The following is a 12489-nucleotide window of genomic DNA, read 5'->3' as shown; positions in this document are numbered from 1 at the left end:
CCTGCTGTCCCCTCTTGCTAGGTGCCTCTTCCCCACTTCCTGACCTGAAAATGACCTCTTCGCTTTTCAAAGTCCAGCTCAAATCGTAACTTTTTTGTTGAAAAATGTTCTGACCCACCAAACCTCCTAGCCTAGAAACTATTAGTCCCTCTTTCCTCAGCTCCTGGAGCACTTTGTTCATTATATGGCAGCAAATTGTCACATGACTCTGTGGGTTCCTCAAGGAGGTTTCCCTTTGTCTCCCAGCACCTCACATAGGGCCTGGAGAGAACCTGCCCCTCAATAAAAGTTCAGTTAATGAAGTAATGGATTTATTAAATCACTGTCACTAATGGGTCGGTTTGAGGCAGGCCTTGAGAAATGTCCACAAAAATGACTCACTGAAAACAGAGAAGTCTATCTCCTGGCTGAGTTTTAAGCCCTCACCCCAAAGCCTCTGGATTTTAGGATACAGAGGGCCCGTGCTGTCAGTGGCCTGGCAGGGAGCAGTGTCACAAGGCCTTGGGCCACACTGAGAAGTATCCACTGGAAACAGACACACCCACCAGGCCTCGCTCGGTCATAGGAGATGCTGGTTCCCATCGAGGCTCTGCCACTCGCTGGCTGTGCCTCCTTAAGCAAGCCAGGTAGCCCTTCTGAGTTTCAGTCTCCTTGTGAATGAATTTATGAAATGAAGAAGCAGCTCTCAGAATGTTTCACCAGGTTCCTAGGGGATATGTGACCTCACGGCTCCCCTCACATTGCTCTGTATTTGGAGCATCTGTCTCATTCTCTCCAAGTTCCGTAAAATTAAGAACTTTCTTTTTTTAAATATATCTTTATTGATTTCAGAGAGAGGAAAGGAGAGGGAGAGGGAGAGAGAGTCATTGATTGGCTGCAACCCACAACCCGGGCATGTGCCCTGACCGGGAATCGAACCCTGATTGCCATGAACTTTTAAAAATCCATCTTTGTTTCTCTTACTGGCCTAGCTAGCATAATGATTTCCATGAAGTAATAGTAATAATAACTACTTATTATGCATCAAATCCATGTTAACCCTTAACTACATTATCTAGTCACCATAGCTCTGAGGAGACTTCTATCCACGTTGTTCAGAGAAACAAACAAACGTTTAGGAAATTTGATTTACCCAGAATCACAGGGCTATTAGGAATAGGCTGGGTGTCAGATCCAAGTTCATACGAGTGGAGCCAGAGCTTTAAATAACTACACTAATAGATACTCATTAACTTGAAATCAGTGAAAGCTGGATGTCAGCCATGTTTATTAGCAGCAACATAGGATCACTGATATTAAAACCTGGAGCAGATCAATAGAAGCGTGTATCCCCTGGGATAAAGCCCTGTCCTCTAGAAAGAGGGGAGCAAGAGGGCAAACCCAGAGGTACTCTGACAAATCAAATCTTGCACCGTGGCGGAGAAAAAAAATGTCAGTGGGTAAGTCCACCACTGCCCTGCTGTAAACCTTGCCCTGCTGACAGCCCCGAAGCTCAGGAAGCAGATTCCAGCTCAGGGCTTCCAACAAAGACCTAGATATCAATGACCATCCTTGGACGGATACTTGGGAACCAAGACTTGATCAAAACAGCAAATACTTGCTAAAAAGGCATTTTCTGTGACTCAGAATCAAAAGTCAAACCACATGGCCTAGTTCAAAAGAAGACAAAGTGTCCATGTTTATGCAGTATCTCAAGAAGCAGAGAAACAAAAAAAATCTGTAAATGCCATCCAGGTATCTCCAAATATAGCTGTGCTCACATGTTTAAAAAATTTTATATGCCAACATTAAAACTCCTAACATAATTCAGTCAAGAGCACTGATCTATGTTGCAAAAAGAACTCTTAGCTTTGCAAAAAGGATTCAGCCCAGGCTTCATTTCTCCCTTCACTCAACAAATATTGACTAAGTGCTCCTTATATGCTATTAGGCCTTATTTTTCCCTTTTCATTTGGGCTTTAATCATCCTCTTTATCCATGGCACTTTGTCATCATTGGTCCACAAAAGGTCTCCCTCTTATTTATTCATTCATTCCTTTGTTCCTTCATCATTCATTCATTCATTCATTCACTTACTTTCCTCTACGCCTTCCATGCGTATTCTTTTTCCTGTCTCCACTCACCTCCAACAGTCACCGATCATTCCAATCAAAGCAACTATTCTCATCTGGTTGATAACACTCCTTTTACTTGTAAATAAAGTACATTTGTATCCTGTTCTTACAAAGTGTGTGTTGTTTTGCACTCCTGGAGTTTTACTTGATGTAAGAGGCGTAGTGTCAGAGAGCTCACACCATTTCTTATCTCGTGGCTATGTTGTAAGATCCATCCGTGTTGCTATGCGTACATTCCGTCTGTCACTTCTAAAGGTTTGAAAGTATTTCATGGAATCCAGGCACTGAATTTTACTTAACCAGATGGTTCCAACTCTCCCTCCACAAAGCAAAACACCAATAAGCATGCTGATATGTATCCTTGTACAGAGGCGTGTGAAAATTTCCTTGGGGTTATATGCCCAGAGGTAGAATTCCTAGGTCAAAGAACATGCATCTGTAGGAGTTGACTAAATACAACCAGCACTCTCCAGGCTCCCTGCAGCAGCTCATGAGGCTTTCCATATTTCCGTTTCACCACCAGACTTGGCATCATCCAGCCTTCTAATTTTTGTCACCCAAATAGATGTAGTGACAGTTCGCTGTGGTTTTATTTTACATTACTACTGGTAACAAATTTGAGTATCTCTTCGTATGCTTGCTAACCTTTGGATTCCCTCTTTTCTAAAATTTCTGTTCATTCTTTTGCCAATTCCTCTACTGGAGTCGCTGTATTTTACTTATCGATTAGCAGGTTTTGTATGTTCTACATGTAAAATTCTAGATAGTATCAGTTTTACTCAATGCAAATTTTTTCTCCTAATCTGTCATCTATTAACTTTATTTATGGTGTCCTTTTTTAAAATAGTTATACTTACATTATGTATATGGGCCCGCCTTTGAATTCTATTTTATTTCATTGATTTCATTGTCTGTTCTTATACTAACTCTTTACAGGTTTCATTATTATTTATTACAGTGCATCTTAAAATTTTAGAATAAATTTATCAAGTCCCTCAAAAAAAATACAACTGGAATTTTTATTGGTTTTTATTTCATGTATTGACTGCTTTAAGGAGGGTTGGTATCATTATAAGATAATTCGGCCCATTTAAGCATAGGATAGCTCCCCATCTATTGAGATCATATCCTGTTCTTTATTATTAGAGTTTTAAAATTTTCCCCACGGAAGTCTAGTGTGTTCTTAGATAAGTTAATTCTTTATTACTTTATTACTTAATTACTTTTGACATTGTGAATAGTACCTCACTTTTTATTATATTTTCTAGTTGGTATAAAAAATTCTAATATATGTAAGTATATCTTATTTTTGGCAAACCTGTTGAACTCTCTTGTCTAATATATAACAGTTTGTCTGTAGGTTGTGATGGTCTTTCTGGATAGATCACCATCTCTTCTGAAAACAGTGGTGGTTTCATCTTTTCCCTTCCACTCTTGCATCTCTGTCTCTCCCTTTTCCTCACAGTTTTGGCCAGTCCTTGATAAACTGCACTGGTGAGAGTGGTTATCCTTGTCTCGAAGCTATGATGAAGGTAAATACCTAAAAAAAATTTTTAATATGAAATATATAAGATTAAAATTGCTCATAAACTGTCAAACAATAGAGGTAAAGAAAAACTAACACCTGGACACATTATAATGCAACTTAAAAACAACTAATACAGGCCTGGCCGGTGTGGGTCAGTGGTTAGAGCGCTGGCCCGCTCACCAGGGTCTTGGGTTTGATTCCCGACACATACCTGGGTTGCAGGTTTGATCCCTGTCAGGGTCCCATTGATGTGTCTCTCTCACATCAATGTTTCTCTCTCTCTCCTCCCTCTCCCTCCCTCCCTTCTACTCTCTCTAAAAGTCAATGGGGGGGAAAAAAATCAATGGGGAAAAAATATCCTCAGGTGAGAATTAACAAAAAAACCCAACAACAACAAAAAACAACTAATAAAAAAAGGAAATCCTAAAAGCTTACTGAGGAAAAGAAGTATGTTAATAGCTGAGAAACAGAATTGTATTGATAGTATACTTTGCAACAGAAAAACTAGATGCAAACAGACAATTAAGAAATATTTTTAAAGAATTGAAGAAAAGAACACTGAACCTATAATTTCAAATACAGCCAAAATGTCATTTAAATATTGTAACATAACAAAAGTATTCTCAAGCATTCAAGGTCTCACATTAAAATTGCTCTTGGAGGAAGCACTGGAATAAAAAAAGCAATTCAGAGGATGTTACAAAAAACATGGGAACAAAAGGTGTTCAAATACCTGGATAAAGTTTATTACGGGAATCTTCTTAAAGTTGAAAAAAAGAGAAAATACATTCACAAGAGCCCAGAACAAAATGTATAGAAAATATCAACACTGATTGCACAAGTCCAGGGGACACCATTCACATTTTATTTTATTTTATTTTTTTAATTTATGCAGGCCTGTACCTAAAGGAGATCAAAAGAAAATTGAAATGTAGCAATCTTTTTGCTTTATAAAGGGGAAAGATACTTGTTGAAAAATTTAAGAAATCAAGAGGGAAAAATAAAAGTATGAGATAAAGGGTAACTGCCACTTTTGTTCTTACTATAAGAACAGAAATAGAATGTTTAATTTTTAAACCAGCTGAAGAAAACTGAATCTCTCTATGGAAACAGGAAAGGGGTATTAAAAAATATAGAGAGAATGGAAAGTAGAAATAAGGTAACAGGATAGTTTTAATAGTACAGCAACTATAATGAATATAAAAACGTCAAACTCACTAATTAAAAGATACAGATTCTGGATTGAATTTAAATTTTGAAAAGACCCAACAGTATGTCGACTCTTAGATATAGTTAAAACAAAAAAGCCTCAGGTAGTTTTCAAATAAAAGACTGATGTATTCTTGATTTCAAAACTAAGTCAGGTCAGAACAAGAAAAGAAAATTATAGACCCATTTAATTTGTGAACATAGATTCAAAAATCATAAAGAAAATGTTAGATTGCCGAATTTGATGATGTATTAAGAAATAATGTCTGATGATATAATAAATTAATAATAATAATAATATTGATAATACATTATAATAAAGCAGGATTTATTCCAGGAATGAAAAGATGGTTTAGTCTTAGAAATTGTATCAATTCATCACATTAAACTGTAAGATAAAAATTATGAAATTACCTCAATCAATGTCTATACACTTGATAAAATCTAGTATCTATTTGTAACTTAAAAAAAAAAAATTACCTCTTAGAAAATTAGTAGAAAACTTCCTAGCTTGGTAAAGTTTATATACCAAAAATCTACAGTGATATATATGTATAATGGAGAAATTATAGATAAATTCCCTTTAAGAACAGGTTGTTCTATTGAATTTATGTGATTAATTTCTAAACATTTTTCATACAATTTTCAGAAATATATATTAAACACAAAAAATAAAACATATATTATATCATGTAATTGTGCCAAGTTCTGTTCTACGCTTTAAGGATACAGCATTAAACAAAACAGAATATTGTTAGCATCATATAGCCAAATATTTGGTGCTGGGTAGACAGAAAATCCATATGACCTTTTGATGAATGATTTATCATAAACGCATATATGGACAGACTAGAGCATAGAAACATTGATGGCTTACAAGTTGAACAAACCTTAAACTATAAAGATTGTCTCTGGCTCAGAAATTCAGAACAATTTGTAAAGTATCTAGAGGAAGATTTCTTGACCCTAGAGATGGGGCAGGAGAGGTGGGAGAACCTGGGTAATTTTAAAGTAGGGGTTCTGTGGGCACAAATGCATTTTCCTTGGCAGACAGTCCACAGAATTCATGAGAATTCCAAGGTTATGAACTACTATTTATTTTAGAGAAATACTATGATATCAAATTTTTACATCAAATCTTTACAAATCTTTACAGCTAGGACAATAGTGGGCCCCCAGTGATGGGATAGAATATCAAACCCCACTGCGGCCTGCAGGCCTTTTCCCACGTTTCCTCCACACACTGCGTCAGCTAAGCCCACTTCTCACCTCTCCTGCAAGTGAGCAGCACTTCATTCTTCCACAGACTTAGCCTCTGGACGAGGCAGCAGGGCTGAGTAAAGAGATTTCTTCGTTTAGGGTCAGAGAACCTGGTTTGGAATCTGGCTGCACTGCTAACACCGTGGTCTTGGGTAGGTTGTTTAAACTCTCCTAATTTATTTTCCTCCTTTTCCAAATCAAAATAATAATAATAATAGTTATTGTTACTGTTGCAGTGATTAAATGCAGTAGCCTAGTGTAGAGTCCTCTACGTTCACTAATTTTCATTGTTTCATTCCAATCAAGAGACTAAATTCCCTTTCATTATTTTTGCTGTCAGAATTCACGCACAAGGGTCCCTGTCCCTTCAAGCTTTGCCAATTGTTCTTCCCCAAGAGGAAAGCAGGCCCCGCCGCCCCTGTCGAAGTGGCAGGTCCTGAGCAATCTCACCCTGGCCGGCTCCCACCCACCATCTGTGGGCAAGCCTGACAGCTGCTCGGCAGGTCCTAATTTAGGAATGGGCTGATGGTTGGGATTTCCAGCTTTATTGTGCCTTAAATAGAGGCTATGGCTAGGAACAAGTAAAACGGAAATCACATTTCTTCTGATGAAATAGAGATTGCCCAGACCGAAGCCAGAGTGGCCTGGACGGATGCCAGTGCTAATAAGCTGGGCTTTATGGTATGTACCAGTCCTGTGGCAGGCTGGAGGGTGCCCAGCTCTCTTCACGGCTGCCTTTGAATGTCGCCTGATAGTAGACAGATGAAGTCCAGTCATACTGACAACTCTCTTTAACACAGGCAGCCAGAAAGTGTCCATGCCCCCGTTTTGCCAAAGAGAGGACCATGGACCAGGTGTCTTTAATGATTATCTATAGCCTAAGACTGCCATACATGACCCTGGAAGATAGTTTAAAAAAAAAAAAAAAAGCTTAGTGGTTATTACCTTCGATGCCCTCGTTGCCGTGGAGCTTTGGAAAACAGCCCTTGCGAAAGAAAATGTCTCTAGGCTGTTTTACCCACATGTGGTCCTTCCAGGGCAAAAAGGTTTTTTGGGGGTGAGGGTGTTTATTTGTTGTTTGGTTGGTTTGTTTGTTTTAATCCTCATGCAAGGATATTTTTTCCATTGCTTTTCAGAGAGAGTGGAAGGGGGAGAGAGAGAAACATCAGTGTGAAAGAGACACATGGATTTGATTGCCTCCCAGATCTAGCCTGCAGACTACAGCCAAGGCACATGCCCTTGGCTGGAATCGAACCTGGGATCCTTCAGTTCGCAGGCCAACCCTCTAACCACTGAGCCAAACTTGCTAGGGCCATTGAATAATAGTCTTAATTTGATAGTTTCTCCTTCTTGTCACCAACAGTACCTTCCCCCACAGCCTGCACAGCTGACGGCCACCTTTGAGAAATACATTTCATGATACTTGTACAAATGCTTCTGAGCCCTCTGTGCTGGGAATTAATTTAGATGTTAGGGATACCAAAGTGAGAAAGACACAATCCCTGTGCTCAAGCAATTATCACCGGTGTGAAAAAATCTGATTTTTTAAATAATGGAAAGTCCCATAAGAATTTCTAGAGAGTGGCTCTCATCCATATTACATAGGATAATTATTATAAAGAGATAACCCTGAGCCCTACTCTCAGAAAACCTGACTCAGCAGGTCTGGAGTAACCCATGACTCGGTTGGTTGGTTATCTTTAGTAAAAAGTTAAAAAAAAAAACAAAAGCCCTGGCCATTTGGCTCAGTTGGTTGGAGCAGCATCCCATACACCAAAAGGTGGTGGGTTCAATTCCCAGTCAGGGCACACACCCAGGTTGCAGGTTTAATCCCCAGTCGGGGCGCATGCAGAAGGCAACCTCTGTCACATCGATGTTCTCTCTCACCCTCTCCCTTCCTCTCTCTTAAAATTAATAAACATGTCCTTGGGCGAGGGTTTAAAAAAAAAGGAAGAAAAAAAAAATTCAAGTGACATCACTTTGAGATTTAGGAAGCACTAACCTAGGCAATCGAGAACGAGTCCCTTTCTTCTCAATGTCTCTTTTCCTATCTATCCCCTTTCAACGCTAATTCATTGGAATGCCCTAGAAAGCCCTGATTTAGAAGAAAAATAATCTCCAGCTTAAGTGTAGCGTGGAAGATCCTTTGTCTGGCTAAGCACATAACCTTTATTTCCCACACACAAGAGGCAGCTTGGCACCATGAGTGCTCTGCGCCCAGAGACAATCCCTTTCCTGTAGTCTCCCTCCCCCCCCAACCCCCCAGACGAGTAGTGATCAGGTGACTCAGTGGCCTGGCACCACTCTGCATATCCATGACTCAGACCACGCAGCCTCACTGCTTCTCTGGGTAGCATTCAAGGACCCCCAAGTGACCAGAACTACCAAAACAATAGACATCGGGGATGCTGTTGGCCCCGCTTTCACTCGAGCAACAGGTTCAAAGGAGTAAGGTGAAGGGAGTGTGTCCAGTGACTGAGTGATGCATGTCAATTACCCTTCCTTCTGGAAATGCAGCAACCTCCTGCCCTCCTTCCTGGAACACCAAGCCCTCGGTGACTCAGGATTCTCACCAGGTCTAGTTCGTGATTTTCCAAACACTATGGAAATAGGCTTTTCAGTAAAGTCAAAGTCCATTTCCTTGTGAATCAAAAGTTTAGTTTACTACAGAAAGGAGAAGGCTCCTGCAGGTCAAGACAAGCCTATTTGCATGCGTGCCATGCTCCTGGGCCACTTTCAGTCACGGGTGGAGCTGTAGGCCGGGCAGCTGTGCTGCTTTTTTTGAACTGACACTTCTCTAATTTGGAGGGAGGGCCACTTGAAGGTATGAGCGAAGCTGTAGGGAAGGTGAAAAGGAGACAAAATGTAAGCGAAGGAAGAAGGAAGGGAGGAAGACAACTCAGAAATTGAGACGTTTTGAAGGTTCAGAGGAAAAAATGCTGCCTCCAAAGACAAAGCAGTTAATTCAATGAAGCAGTAAGTCGATGTGAGGTAGGTGTGACCACAGCAACAGCAGAGAGAGAGGAAAGAGCCAAGCCTGGCCTCCGAGAGTCCAGAGACAGATACTGACAGTCAATCGACACCTGAGTGTCCATGATGTCCTGGTCCAGGCAATGACTTGGCCACCGAAGTATACAATGCCCAGCGCATAGTGAAGACTCTAAAATGGTAGCCATCGTTGTTGCTACCATCATTGTTGTTCATAATGAATATGAAAGCTTTTGACTTGAACCCAGTGTAGCCCCTGGTCTCTGCAAGAGAAAGAGAAAATGGAAAAATAGGGTCAGAGATGTAACAGGCACACAGTAAATATAAACTGATTGGCATGAGTACTTGTTTCTATGAAAACAAATTGCCGTTATTTAGCACAGTCCACAAATAGATACAGTCAAACTATGAAAAAAAAAAGGCAGGGGGAAGGAGAGGGAGATCAAAATCCTTCCAGAGTTCACATGCACAGTTTGCAAAGCCAACAATAGCCAGGATTCCTGGCCAATTGCTATATACCAAGAACTGTTCCAAATATTTTGCACATATTATTTCATTTAATCCTCATAACAAGGCTTTGAAGTAGTAGCATTTTACAGACGAGGAAACTGAATGAGGTTAAGAAACTTGTCTAAAACACATAGCTCATAAGAAGAGCCAGGGATCCAACCTGGGTGATCCGACTGCACAACTCTTTCCTGTCTTTGTTTTTTATTTTAATCGAGATATAATTGACATATTTTATTATTTTCAGGTGTGCAGCACAATGATTCGACATATGTAGAGAAATGATGACTACAATAAGTGTAATTACTATCCATGACCACACATGATTACAATTTTTTTCTTGTGATAAGAACAGCTCTAGTCACTATATAACACTACCTCCCCCCACAAGAGTTAAGTCCTACACAATCGATCATTCATCCATCCATCTCCCATTTACCTCTCCATCCATCCGTTCATTCACTCATCCACCCATTTAGTCACTCATTCATTCATCTATCCACTCATTCAGCAAATATTTGACTGTTATCCGACTATCTGTATCTGGCACTGAAAAATATAGCAGCCAATCAGGAAAGTAAGGTCCCTGACTTCAAAAGTTCACATTCTGGTGGGAGTGGGGGGAGTGGGAGGAGAAGACACATCACAAATACCACCCTACCAGAAAAAGGAAAGCAGAGGTTCAAAACATATCTCTCCAGATAAACACCTTGAGGCCTCCAGCCTTATATTTCCACAGGGCACATTCAGATTATAGTTAATAATACTATATTATATACTTGGAAATTATGAAGAGAGTGGATCTTAAATGTTTTCACTACAGAGAAGAAATGGCAATCAATAAATGATAATTACGTGATGTGATGGAGGTATTAGCTAAGGCTCTGATGGTAATCATTTTGCAATATATAAATATGAAGTCCATGCTTTGTACACCCTAAATTTATACGATGTTATCTATCAATTATATTTCAATAAAGCTGGGGGAAAATGCAAATACTGAGGATGGGGGCAAGAGAGTGAAGATAAAGAAAGAAGAAAGAAAAAGAAAGAAAGGAAGGAAGGGAGGGAGGAGGGAGGGAGGGAGGGAGGGAGGGAGGGAGGGAGGGAGGGAGGGAGGAAGGAAGGAAGGAAGGAAGGAAGGAAGGAAGGAAGGAAGGAAGGAAGGAAGGAAGGAAGGAAGGAAGGAAGGAAGGAAGGAAGGAAGGCATTTCTAAAATCCCAGCTAAGGAAACAAAACCATCAATGGCATTAAACCTGCCTCCACCAACTTTGGATAACTTACTTATCTAATCTGGGTACATATAAAATTTTTGTAAGGATTAGATTCGTTAATATGTCTAAAACACTATAACAGTGCCTGGAAAACAGTAAGCTTTAAAAGGGATAGCTTTTACTATTACAATGTCATGGATGGACTTGCACTTGGGCCTCAGAGAAGTCCTGTGGTCTGCCTGGATCAGAGAGGTATGAGAACAGGTGACAGAGTGGTGGTAGATTACATGACATAGTCACCTACATTCATAAACAACTACAGAGATTGCCAGAAGAACAGAGATATCACTGTGCGCTGCTGCTGTCTTGATCCCGCCAGGATTCCTCCAAGTCCGTGCTACTATGGCACCGTCCTGTTACTTCTCAGGAACCAGGTGACTCAATCATAGTATGTAAATGACAGTGAGTCACATAATCTAATCTAGGCAGCTATATGTTCCCATCTGTCAGAGGCTGAGATACCAGCTTGGACTGATTAGATTGACCAAAGCAAACGACATCAATCTTTTGAACACCTGGTGCTGTCAAGCCCTCCAAATGTCTCCAGGCAGCACCAGCAGCTGAGTGGATCTCAGTTCCCACGGAGAAGCAGATGCTGAAACCAAGAAGTACCCGACTGCGGGTCCCTGAGAGGCTGGTCACCTAGAGAACTAAATATTTGGAGATCTTCAACTTTAGCCCTAAATCTTGGATGCACCATCAGACTCCTAGCAGAATTCCTCATTAGTCACTCCCATCTTTGGGGGCAGCTGGGCAGGGTTGCAGAACAAAGTCATGGGATGGCTCCTAAATTATTCAAGTAAGACCAGAGTGTCTGAGGTCAAGCTTGGGAAGGAACGCTCCAGGAGAGGGTGACTGACCAAGCGAACGGATCCATTCCCTATGTTCCACCTCACACTGCAGCTTTGTCCCCCCCGGGGGGTTCTGCCACCCCTTGAGAAGCTTCCTCCAGGCTTGAACTTGAACTATTTCCTTAGGAACACTCAGCACATGGACACTGGCAAAAAGCAGTTAAGAATTTGATCTCTGAAATTAGATCTAGGTACGAATCCTGGTTCTACCATTTAAAACTATGCTACCTTGAGCAGGTCACTTGACACCCTGTGTCCCGATTTCCCCATCTGTTAAATAATTGCTCGCCAGGCTGCTGTCAGGATCAAATCAAATACTGCCTCAAAAAAAAGAGCACCACGATGCCAGCAATAGTAGATGCCCAACAAATATTGACCGTTACATTACTAAACACAGCCAGAGACTATGCTAGGAATGAGCCTGAGAACACCAGGCGTGGTGAGGAAGTCAGCGAAGCCCAGCTTTCGGAGCTTGCTCTAGCCAGCTCTTTCCGATGGTTCACAGGTCCTGCTATTTCCATACACGATGTTCTAGTTAATGCGAGATGTGCAACCCACCTCCACTGCCTCCTCATTTCTACTGTTTGACTCCACGTGGGCCCATCCCGACTCCTCCTCTGACCCTTGCGCCCCAGCCCCACGCCTGGTCTGAGAGGCAGGCTCCACCCCAAGGGACTGATACCAGGAATGGTGCTGTCTTGTCATATTACTCCCACCCACCAAAATGCAGTTGTACCTGCGTTGGCCCAACAGTCCT

The sequence above is a fragment of the Miniopterus natalensis genome, chromosome 11 (genome assembly GCF_054644295.1).
Source record: "Miniopterus natalensis isolate mMinNat1 chromosome 11, mMinNat1.hap1, whole genome shotgun sequence".
Classification (NCBI taxonomy): domain Eukaryota; kingdom Metazoa; phylum Chordata; class Mammalia; order Chiroptera; family Miniopteridae; genus Miniopterus; species Miniopterus natalensis.
This window is presented reverse-complemented; position numbering follows the sequence as displayed.